Source organism: Emydura macquarii, unplaced genomic scaffold, assembly GCF_026122565.2.
Source record: "Emydura macquarii macquarii isolate MOO-44397 ecotype Brisbane River unplaced genomic scaffold, CSIRO-AGI_Emac_v2 contig_1876, whole genome shotgun sequence".
Classification (NCBI taxonomy): domain Eukaryota; kingdom Metazoa; phylum Chordata; order Testudines; family Chelidae; genus Emydura; species Emydura macquarii.
Genome location: NW_027132013.1, coordinates 2,692,162 through 2,702,542, shown reverse-complemented (window position 1 = coordinate 2,702,542; position 10,381 = coordinate 2,692,162). Strand labels below are relative to the sequence as shown.

General features: G+C 41.0%; 1 long non-coding RNA gene across 1 annotated transcript; it reads right to left on the bottom strand.

The window, feature by feature from the left end:
* Positions 1-212: 212 nt before the first annotated feature.
* LOC137159604 (uncharacterized) lies at positions 213-9,880 on the bottom strand. Its single transcript, XR_010921660.1, has 2 exons — positions 9,363-9,880; positions 213-2,004 (listed from the first exon to the last, which is right to left on the bottom strand). It is a non-coding gene; the product is annotated as an uncharacterized lncRNA (long non-coding RNA).
* Between the last annotated feature and the right edge of the window lie 501 nt (positions 9,881-10,381).

The following is a 10,381-nucleotide window of genomic DNA, read 5'->3' as shown; positions in this document are numbered from 1 at the left end:
TAGTTATGTAGCTGTTTTCTGTTACCTTAAGATATTACACCCAAAGAATTTTAAACATCTATTTTACTTTTTAACCACTAGACTTCATTCACTTTATGTAGATAACTCGGCTTTGGCCATGAAACGTATTAATCTGTAACCAGTTTCTACTCAGTTTCATTTTCTAGTTTTCATGCACTATCACAATGAGGCAGAGACTTGTGAAAATCCAGTAAGGTTACATGATTTTATTAATACCATGAAAATAAATGCTTTATCATCATCATCATTTATAGACAAAAGTTCATGGAAACATTTCCATTAATATAAGATTTTGTGAAACTTTAAAAAAAAAAAAAAACCTATCTAAAGACGTCTCTAATTTTTACCACAATTTTTTCCTAGCATGATAATTAAAGATTTTCTTTTTAATTTATCATTCTGTTCATTTTATTGTATTGGAACCTAAGATGTATAAATCATAGTGTGTGATCAAAATTGTAATGCACTAACATTTATCTATGTCGTAATCAAAGAGGAACAAAATATGCCCTCTCACATATACGTGCAATTCTCATTGACTTCAAGCAGCAGTTGTGTGAGGCCAAAATTCAGGTTAATGAACCTAAGGGTATGTCAGAGTTAATGCAAGTTATCTATATTTGAATTATTCCTCTGAAATTAGTCTAGCTCAAGTAAGAGCAGCCAGATTGTGACATAACACTAGTTTCTGAATCCACATTGGTGCTGCACTCACTGGGTATGTGATGCTAAGACTTCTGAGAGCACATCCCATAAGTCTAAGTAATATAGTCAGCTGAATTTTATTAATTCTTTCCCAGTGAATTGTGAGAGAACTTTTTCTTCTTTTCTGGGCTCATAGAGGATAAGTTGGAAGCTACTGGAGGACTAGCAGTACTCAAATGACATTAACTTACATCCACACTTCAGAGTGGTCATATTCACAGCTAATGAGTTGTGCTCACTTGAGTTTTAACCTGTGCCTCCTCTCAAGCCAACTAATTCAAATTAAAAAGCACTACCATACTCGAAGTAAGGGGTTTGTGGTGTGGACTCAAGTTAGGAGCAACACCTGAGTTATGACATGTCTTCACTGAAAAGTTAACTTAAGCTCTATGAATATGACTGATAAAATCACGCTGTAGCAATGATAGTTTATCTAGCATAAGAATTAAGAGGATTTCATATACATATAAATGACGCATTCTCTAGGAAATTAAACAGGATGGTCTGAATAACAAGAGGCCTGGCCACAAGCTGATTAATCTTACTACATCTGAAGACAGATAAATCTCTCCTATATCAAAAAAGAATACTCAGTTGCAGCTCATTGAGCAACATGAGAAGGGATATTCCATTTGAATTCAAAAGCCAAATTCAGACCTTTGTTTTAAGCAGCTGCAACCAATGGAGTTGCATCTGCTTACACCAGGGCTCAGATTAGCCCATGTTTTCAAACACATGGAGTTCCTGCGTAAACTTTGTCACTAACTTCAACTGGACTCAAATAGGCATATCATGTGCATTCATTTCACAAGCAGAAGTATCTCACCTATGCTCATCATCTTCATCAAATTCAGCAATGCACCCTTTCTACAATATTTCTGTGCTGATATTATCACTTGTGTCTAGCATCCAATTCTCCATAAGCCAATTCCTATCAACTCTTTAGTAATATGCATCACCTTGCTATACATGGTGTCCAATGAAGCATAAGAAAAGAACAGCTTGCTGGTCAGAATCTGAACTTTTAGGAAAATTTTGGCAAAATAATTAACAATACATTACTGGATAAGCATATTTGCAAGTGTAAACTCCTATGCGAGGCAATGTGGAATGTAGTTTTTTGGCTTTCACACCAGTCGCCTCCTTAAGGCCAATTGCAATGAAGTTTCTGACAGCTCAGATTCACATTCGTTGGGATGATTTCAATGTGTACAGGCAATAAGCAGTGAAGTGGCCCTTCATCTTTTGCCTTCATCTCTGAGAAGCCTGGTAGTGTTCCTATAAGGAGGGAAGGAGTGTTTTAGAACATGTTAATGGACCAGTTGCCAAACTCTTGTTTCTAAAACATTATTATAGGCAGGACTGATAACACCACCAATTAAGATTGCCTGATGCGTCCCATTATAAGACCCTTTTTCAGTGGCTTATAATTTTGCCAAGTTTTAACCATTTGGGCTGAAATTTTCTAAGCAGAGTGTCTGCCTCAGGCTGAATTATTTGGAAGGTTTCAACCAAAGCAGTTCAGCCAGGTCTAAGAATGAAGCAAAGGGAAAACACATTGTTTTGCCCACATTAAAAAAATTCTGCTGACTTTTTCTTTGAATAGCTCTACCATCTCCATGTTTCTGAGCAGGAGCCGATATCTGGCAGGAGGTTAGCCTTACTGTCAAGAATGTGCCTTTTGCTGGTCCTGTGGAAATCTGCCCAAATTTGGCTAAGTTATAAGACTGGAAAAAAAAATCAGTTTGCATATGTTCAGTAGAGACTTCTTAGAATTTGATAGCTAAAATCTCTGAAGATTTCATCCCCACTGAGCTTCTCACAGTTCCTAGTGTTGACCAGACTGTGCATGCACCATCCCTAAAGAATGACTGAGCACGCTCCAGCCCAGGACTAGAGGAGCTAATCCAAACTTCCCCTATAATGTCAACTCCTGGCTGCTCCAGATTAGTATGATCCCAGATGCTAGGACTGAGAGCAGGGAGCCTGTCTCTCCTGTGCTCTCAAGGACCAAACCTCACCCCACCCTGCTGGCCCAGGCAGCATGGAAGAGGAAGCCTCCCAACTCAAAAGTAGAGGAGACAAGAGTCAAATCGGAGGGTGGTGGGGGAGGAGTTTGGAACAAGACTCCTGATAAGAATGAGACTGGGAGGAAGAAGCAGGAAGAGAGATATTGTGACAGGGAGTTGGACGGGGTGACTAGGAGCCAAGGGAGCAGACTGAGACTGTTTGGGAAAGAATACTGGGACCGAAAGCCAAAGTGGGTGACCTGGAGGGAAGGCTGGGATTAGTAGAGCAAGTACACTGAGACTGGGAGCCAGGATGGGCCAAGGGAAGGCTGTGAGTGGATGGACAAGGGGACTGAGACTGCGAGGGGGTTGGTAGGGAGGCTGGCACTGGTTGAACAAGAAGGCTAGGACTGGGAGCCAGTGGGAGTGGAGAGAGAGATCAGATGAGGACTTGCAAGGGTGAAACTGGGATTGGGTAGTCGAGGAGACAGGATGAGAAGTTGGGGCAGCAGTGGGAACTGGGATTAGCTAAGGAAAGAGACTGGGAGGATGGGGAAAAGACTTAGAGCTGAGTCTAAGACTTGGATAGGGAGCCCCAAGGGGCAGAGTAAGACAGGTTGGGCAAGGAGAATGGGATGAGAAAGAGACAGGACTGACAAACGCAGATTAGAGGACATGGGAAAGAAGAGATCAAGCCTGGTGAGGTACAGGCAGAAAGGGAACATTTTTTGACATATTCAAAACAAAACATTTCAATTCAAAATGACTTTTCCTTTCAAGTTTTACCTCAATTTTATTTGAAAAAAAAATTTTTTTTAATGAAATGAAAAGTTTTGTTTGAACCAAAACAAATTTTTTTTCAATTCACCAAAAAAATTCAAAAAAAAATTATTTTGGGTTGAAACTGAAACAATGTTTTCTCCAATTTTTTTCATCCAGCAACCAAACCAGAAAATCAATTTACACCAGTCTAGTCATGAACAGTCTTGAGGAGGGATGATTTCTTCCCCCAACACCTCCACATAATTCCCCCATTACAAAGCTTAGCTATTCAGGCTGTGGGCAAGAAGGAATATTTGGCTCAATAACTTTCACGAGTTGTGTGGCTCAGTTCCCCAGAGGCCTTTAGTTGTGTCATCCAAGCATGTCAAAGTGCTTTACAAAAATTAATTAAACTTTGCTACACCCCCATTGTACAGGAAGGGAAACTGAGGTACAGAGTGATAAAGTCATTTGCCCGAGGTCACTAGATATGTCTACACTTCAGCTGGGAGGTATGATTCTGAGCTCAGGTAGATAAACTCATGCTAGCATAGCATGTGAACATTGAGGCAGGGGTGGCAGCTCTGGCTAGCCACCTGAGCTCAGAGCCAAGGAGAAAGGTGGACTTGAGTGGTTAACCCAAGTCGCCCCCTGCAACATCCACACTGCTATTTTTAGTGCACTAGCTCAAGCTAAGCTAGCATGAATCCATCTACCCACACTGGGAATCACACCTCCCTGCTGCAGTGCAGACATACCCAAAGCGAGTCAATGGGAGTAGAAATCAAGAGTTCTGATTCTCAGTCCCTGTTCTAACCATTAACGATAATGTGTCCTTGAAATTATAGGAATTCACATTCTTTTAGCTGCTGTTTTTAAATATTTAAGTACTTTTGTTTTATTGGTCTTTAAACATTGTAAAGCACAGAGGTGACTCCCACTATATTCCCAGCCTGTGGAATGGAGAATGAATTATGTCTCCTCTTCTTCACCTACCCAGAAAACTTTTTGTCTGGAATTTTGGGTGGTTTGTTTCCATAAGAAACTTTGGCACTATTTGGTATTAACATGCAAGAATTCACCTGGATCTGCAGGTTTTCTATACTGTGTGCCCTAGCACAACATGTGGTGTCAGGGAGATGGCAGATTAGGAGCATGGCTAATGGATGTACAATGACATAGATCCACCAGCCAGTCCCCCCATAATGTAGGGCAAAGTACAGCAGCCTTAGGGCTACAGCAACTGCAGTGGCTTCTGCAGAGTAGCCAAAGGTGCGTAAGGACCACTACTTCCATGACAGAATTCCCCTCCATAAAGACCATATTGGGCACTGGTGGGGAAATACTGCATTTAATGCAAATCCACGTGTCACCAAAGTCCTGCAATGATAATTTGGTTTAATCAGCAGAAAGATCTATATTTTGCCTTTTTTGTTGATTTTACGGCTTGAATTCTATTATTTGGTGTGACTAACCTAATTTTTAAATGTACATCGATTTGAAATTTCCAAGATCTGTTTGTATCTACAGTGAAAATATAGGCATGAATTTCTACCCCAAAAATCATTTCAGCAATGCATTTGACTTTATTAATGTTTTTAATTCCTTTACCCATCTCACACAGGAGTCCTCTTTTCTCCTTCACACAATATCACCATTGTTGGCAAAAGAACCTTCTTCTATGCAGCTCATGTTGTTTGGAGAAATCTTTAAGAGGGATTCTCAAAGCTGCTTATGAGGTCCAAGTCCCATTTTAATGACAACGGGGCATCCAAGTCCTTTAGGTGACTTTGAAAAAAATCAGTCTCCTGTTTTTAATCAACTAAAATCTAATCTGAATACATATTTTTTTCTCCCTGGGCAGCACCTCTCAGTTTTTCTTTCTTTCTGCTTGCTTCCCATCTTCCTTTCAGTAATAGCACTATTTAACTCACTAGACCATTTTGGAATAGTTTGTATGAAAGCAGCTATAGCAAATAAACTTATTTCTCATATTATCTAATATCCACTTCCAATCATCAGACTGAAATCTGCCAATTTCCATATGGCTGTTCTGGTCAGTCTGCCAAGTTTGCCATTTTTGTGAATAAATCATTTGAAATTTACAAGAACAAATTTTATAAGCCAAAAACTAGAATGAACCAATGTGTACAACAGAAGCAGATGTACCTATTATAAAATGACCCTAGACTGGGGACAGCATGGATAAAAGTAATGTTTTATGAATTTGAATATGCTTGACTTAGTTTAACATCACTCATGTAATTTTTAGAGTAAAAACAAAATTCAGACTCTATCACATTCAAACTTGCTAAACTGTGATCATACCATCAGAAACTCTGCATTCCCATGACTATAAAAATAAATAAGCTGATGTCACATATTTCCAAACATAGCTGGCAACATCTTTTAACTCAGATGCAGTAACGTCTTATGATGTAAAATTCAGCACTAAAACTAATTGATATATTTTGTATCAAACTTGAATTGGTTTTCTGAATGACATTTTAATGCAATAATAAAAGGATCAATAGCTGCTGCCCAGCCTGTATTAGCGGAGTAAACATTAAGTTCTTATGTCCCTTTCAGAAAGTACAAAAGTTACTTTAACTTGAAGCCATATGGCCTGGAGACATGTTGATATATCTCAGCAATAAAGGGTTATGTTACAGAAGGACTGTGTAGAGGAGATCAGAAAGGCTAGGTTGGCTACTTGACCAGTGTCACATCACTGAACTCCATGTAAAGAGTCTGAACAAAGTGACATGAACTCATCTGTGACCAGTGTCTAGAAGCTGAGACCTTTAACAATGGCAGCACCTGCCAGATCTCCGTTCTTCTCCCCAATAAAGTTACCAACAGCCCCCTCACTGTTCTGTCATGTGCCTGGCACAAGGCCTCTATTGTTACGATCCACTCTCACTCCAATAATTTCTCCTCTAAATGACACTGCAACACCACAGGTCATTTCAAGGGGACTGAAAAGAAAGATTTTGCATCTGTTTTGAATTGTAGGCACCCAGGGGGAGAAAAAAAGGGGGGGAGGGGATTCAACCCCCCCTTGCTAGCTGGCAAATGGTAATAGCAAAATGTCTCTATTGTTTGTGTCTGAACAAACAACCATACTACATGAGAGGTTTTTATTGTCCTCAAGGCAATCTGCCACAAATGTTCCCCCTTTGCCCATACTCTACAAAGAAGAAAAAGAATTCACCACAATAGTCACAGTTAGAAAATCTTAGTGAGAGTTTAATGACCAGCTACCAACTAATGGCTGGTGGCTAACATATGGCAGCGCTAGGCCCCTTCACATATTGATTAAAAATAATTTGAAACGTAACGTCAAGTTTGTTTGACAAGGCTCCAGTTTCTCGGCAGCCACTTAACAGTCATAAAACTGAAGGGGGAAGGCTTAAATGCTAACCCAAGGCAGAGAGAGCAGTTACAAATTCATTGTCACATTACATAATTTAGAGTATTAGGGTTAAAGCTAACACTTATGATCTTTTCCCCTCATGTTGTAAGATATGCTGATTTGTAAACAGCAAAGCAGCTCCATGCAAATTGCAAATTTTAAGACGATTTTTATTATATATAAATGTTGGTTGTAATAAAACAAAGTAAGAATTAGTATTATATTTTAGTCACATAAAATCTATGAATGCAACAGCATAATTCTATTCTTATGCCCCTCACTGCTACTGCCATATTTATACACAACTTTGTGTCTTTTTCTGGCTTGATAAATGTTAGAAGCTTGAGCATTTCAGATAATTTTTTCTCCTGAATGGATTTTAAACAAAGTCTAACTGGATTACATTTTATTTGCTTTCAAAAACAGCCACATGCACTCTAGAAAATAGATCAGATAACAGCAGATAGATTACAGTATCTGTGTCCACCAAGAATCAGATGTTCAGCCAAACACAGTCAAATTAAACAATTTACAAAAGGAGCAAAAAAGTTTTGCCATGTGTCGTGAATGCCAGTAATTTGAAAGCGAAATGAGTCAAAGCCACAAAATGAGAATCAGGACCTCGGTTCAGATTCGGAACCTGCTCAAAATTTAGGAAGTGACATCGTCTAATGGATAGGGCACCGGACTGGGAATCAAGAGCTCTGCATTCTATTGCCAGCTTGATCATTGACTTGCTGAGTGACCTTGAGCAAGTCACTTCACTGCTCCTTGCCTGTTTCCCCTCCCACCTTTTGTCTGTCTTGTATATTTCGACTGTAAGATCCAGGACTGTTTCTTACCATGCGTTTGTCCAGTCCTTAGCAATGGGGCTCCGTCAGTCCACTAGGCACTACCATAATACAAATCGTAAACAGAATGTTCAGAGCTGAGGTATTGGTTGGGATCTATCTTTCTTTTATAGTATAAAGACAGAACTTCAAATGGTTGGTATTATAAAGATCGAGCATATTGTCAGACTGGGAAATACTGAGCTCAACTACTCCTTCGGATACAGGGTGCAGTGAGAGCACTTAGATGTGAACTCTGAGCTCAGTGCTCAAACTTAGTAGTGTGCCAGGAGCTGGACTGATCTCCTTACTTCCAGTTCAAGACCACGACCCTAAGCTCATCCTTCTCAAAAAGTTGTTTTTATTTATTTTAAATAAAAAGAGGGGTAGGTCAGGGTTCTGCTTGTTTTACTTAGAAATATTAGGAATGTCAGCTCTGGTCTTCCCTGATTTTGGACATTTTCCTGGATGTCTCAGGGCATGTATATTGTGCACTCTCACCATTGAGCAGATGAGGAGGATTGCTGAGAATCTTTAAATAAAAATAAAGTATTGAGTTTTTAACAGACTGACTAAAAATCCTTTGCCCGCCCCCATTGCTCAGTTTTCAGTCTCTGGGCTTTTGTAATTCACCTTTAAAATGCTGCTAGAATAAACTGCCACACAATAAACTAAGAAAAATGGAACTCTCAGTCTCCATTCAACCCATAGATTTTAGAATCTGACTCTGTCCTGTAAGGAAGCCAAAAGTCATTGGCAGTTTCCTTTAAAGCACCATTTCTCTTTCATGTAGAAATGTAAATACAAGTTTCTTTGATAATTAAGCAATCTATCAAGTTCTACATTGGTGTCAGGAAAAGCAGGAGATGTTTTCATATCAGGCAGGAGGTCCAAAAATGTTGAGATTTCAGGCAAATAAAGTTGTCCTAATTTGCATATTTAACAAACATGTATTTCTTATTTGCATAAATTTACTTTTTCCTCTCATTACCCACACACCTTGAGTTTCCTGCTGCAGCTTTCACCTTCTGTTTTACCCCTTTGCTTTCCTCTCTCTGACTGCTCCTTCTTCCCCTCGCTACCTCAAATTTACACCTACCTCACCACACACACCCATACTCTGGTTCCCCTTTGCTTCCCTCAGGTTTCCCTGTGCTCCAGTACAATGTGTTCCCTGACCCTAGGGATCCTGCCTAAAGAGTAGTCCTCAACCAGCCAGTGGCCATACAAGTGGCTAGAGAGTGCCTATCTTTATGCCACTCTATCCATCACATAACTAGTGCTCTACCCATATCTGTGGGTGGGTTTAAGACTCTCCCTTCAGTTAGACGCCTGGAGGACACCTAAAGGATCTGTATGGTTTGAAGTCTCAGAGAAGTCTTCCTGGTCTTTAATAATAGAGCGAAGGGGTGAAATCCTGCTCCCATTAAAGTTTTTGGGAACTCTCAATAAAAGCCCCACACAGAAGAAGGAAGTGGAGCGAGTGGGCAGCTGAAGCCAGGAGCCTCTCTGGCCCAGCCAGAGGAATATGCAGCTCTGGCTTTATTACATCACTAATAGACACACCCCAAATGCTCACTTGTGTGTAGGTACAACCATAGTGTAACAGGGTATACTCACCACTGGAGCACCTCCTTTTTGCTACATCTGGGGAAGGGAGATGCCAGACTGGGTGAGAGCCTTTTCCCATGCTCTTGCTCTCTCTCTCTCTGGACTCACAGTGATCCCCTTTCTTGATTCAGCCCTCTGGCCAGGGTGCTAGAGTCCATTCTTTTCAGGGGTATCAAAGTCTCACTGGACAAACCGTCTATTTGCAGTCTTAGACAGTCTTCTGATCCACTTCCAAGTCTGTGCCACTTTCCCAGCAGCTGGTAGGGGAATCTGGGCCCACACAATACTCCTGGTACCAGCTCAGGGACCTTATGCCCAGCAATCACAGGCTTTTTCCTACTTCTCTTCTCTATCTTCTGGCCCATCTCTGGGTTACCATTGAAGCTTCATCCACTCCCCATGGGCTACTTCACCCCTCCCAGCTTCTTGCCAGTGTCTGTAGTCCAAGGCAAGACCCCCGGGGTTTGCTTTCCTCCTAGAACTTGTACTCCTTGTACTTAGTCAACTTTCCTCCTCTCTAGGAGGTGACTACAGAGTTCTGCAGACCTCTCCTATCACCAGCTTCCTCTCTTTACAAGCCTAGCCCAGCTCATCCCCCAGCTGGGCTTCATCAACCATTAGGCCTTAGCAGGACCCAATTTTCCTCTAGGTGCCGCCTATAAGGTTAATTGGCCTATGTTACCTGTTCAGGTCTTGTGTGAGATAGACACCCCACCACACTGCCAGCACTGTCTCAGAGAAGAAGAGGGGCACTGCTAACACTTGGATGTGCTGCCTCTGCAACCCAAGCCACCCAGGCAGAACTTATGCCCATGCAGAGTCCCATTGAAGTCAGTGAGAGGAGGGATGATCTTGTGATTAAAGCACTGCTCTGGGCCGCAGGAGATCTGGCTCTGCCACACAATACCTGTGTGAGCTTGGGCAAGTCACTTAACTCATCTGTGCCTCAGCTACCCATTAGTGAAAGAAGGATAATAATACTTCCTTTCTCCCACTATTTGTCTCTTTAGATTGTAAGCTCTTCCAGG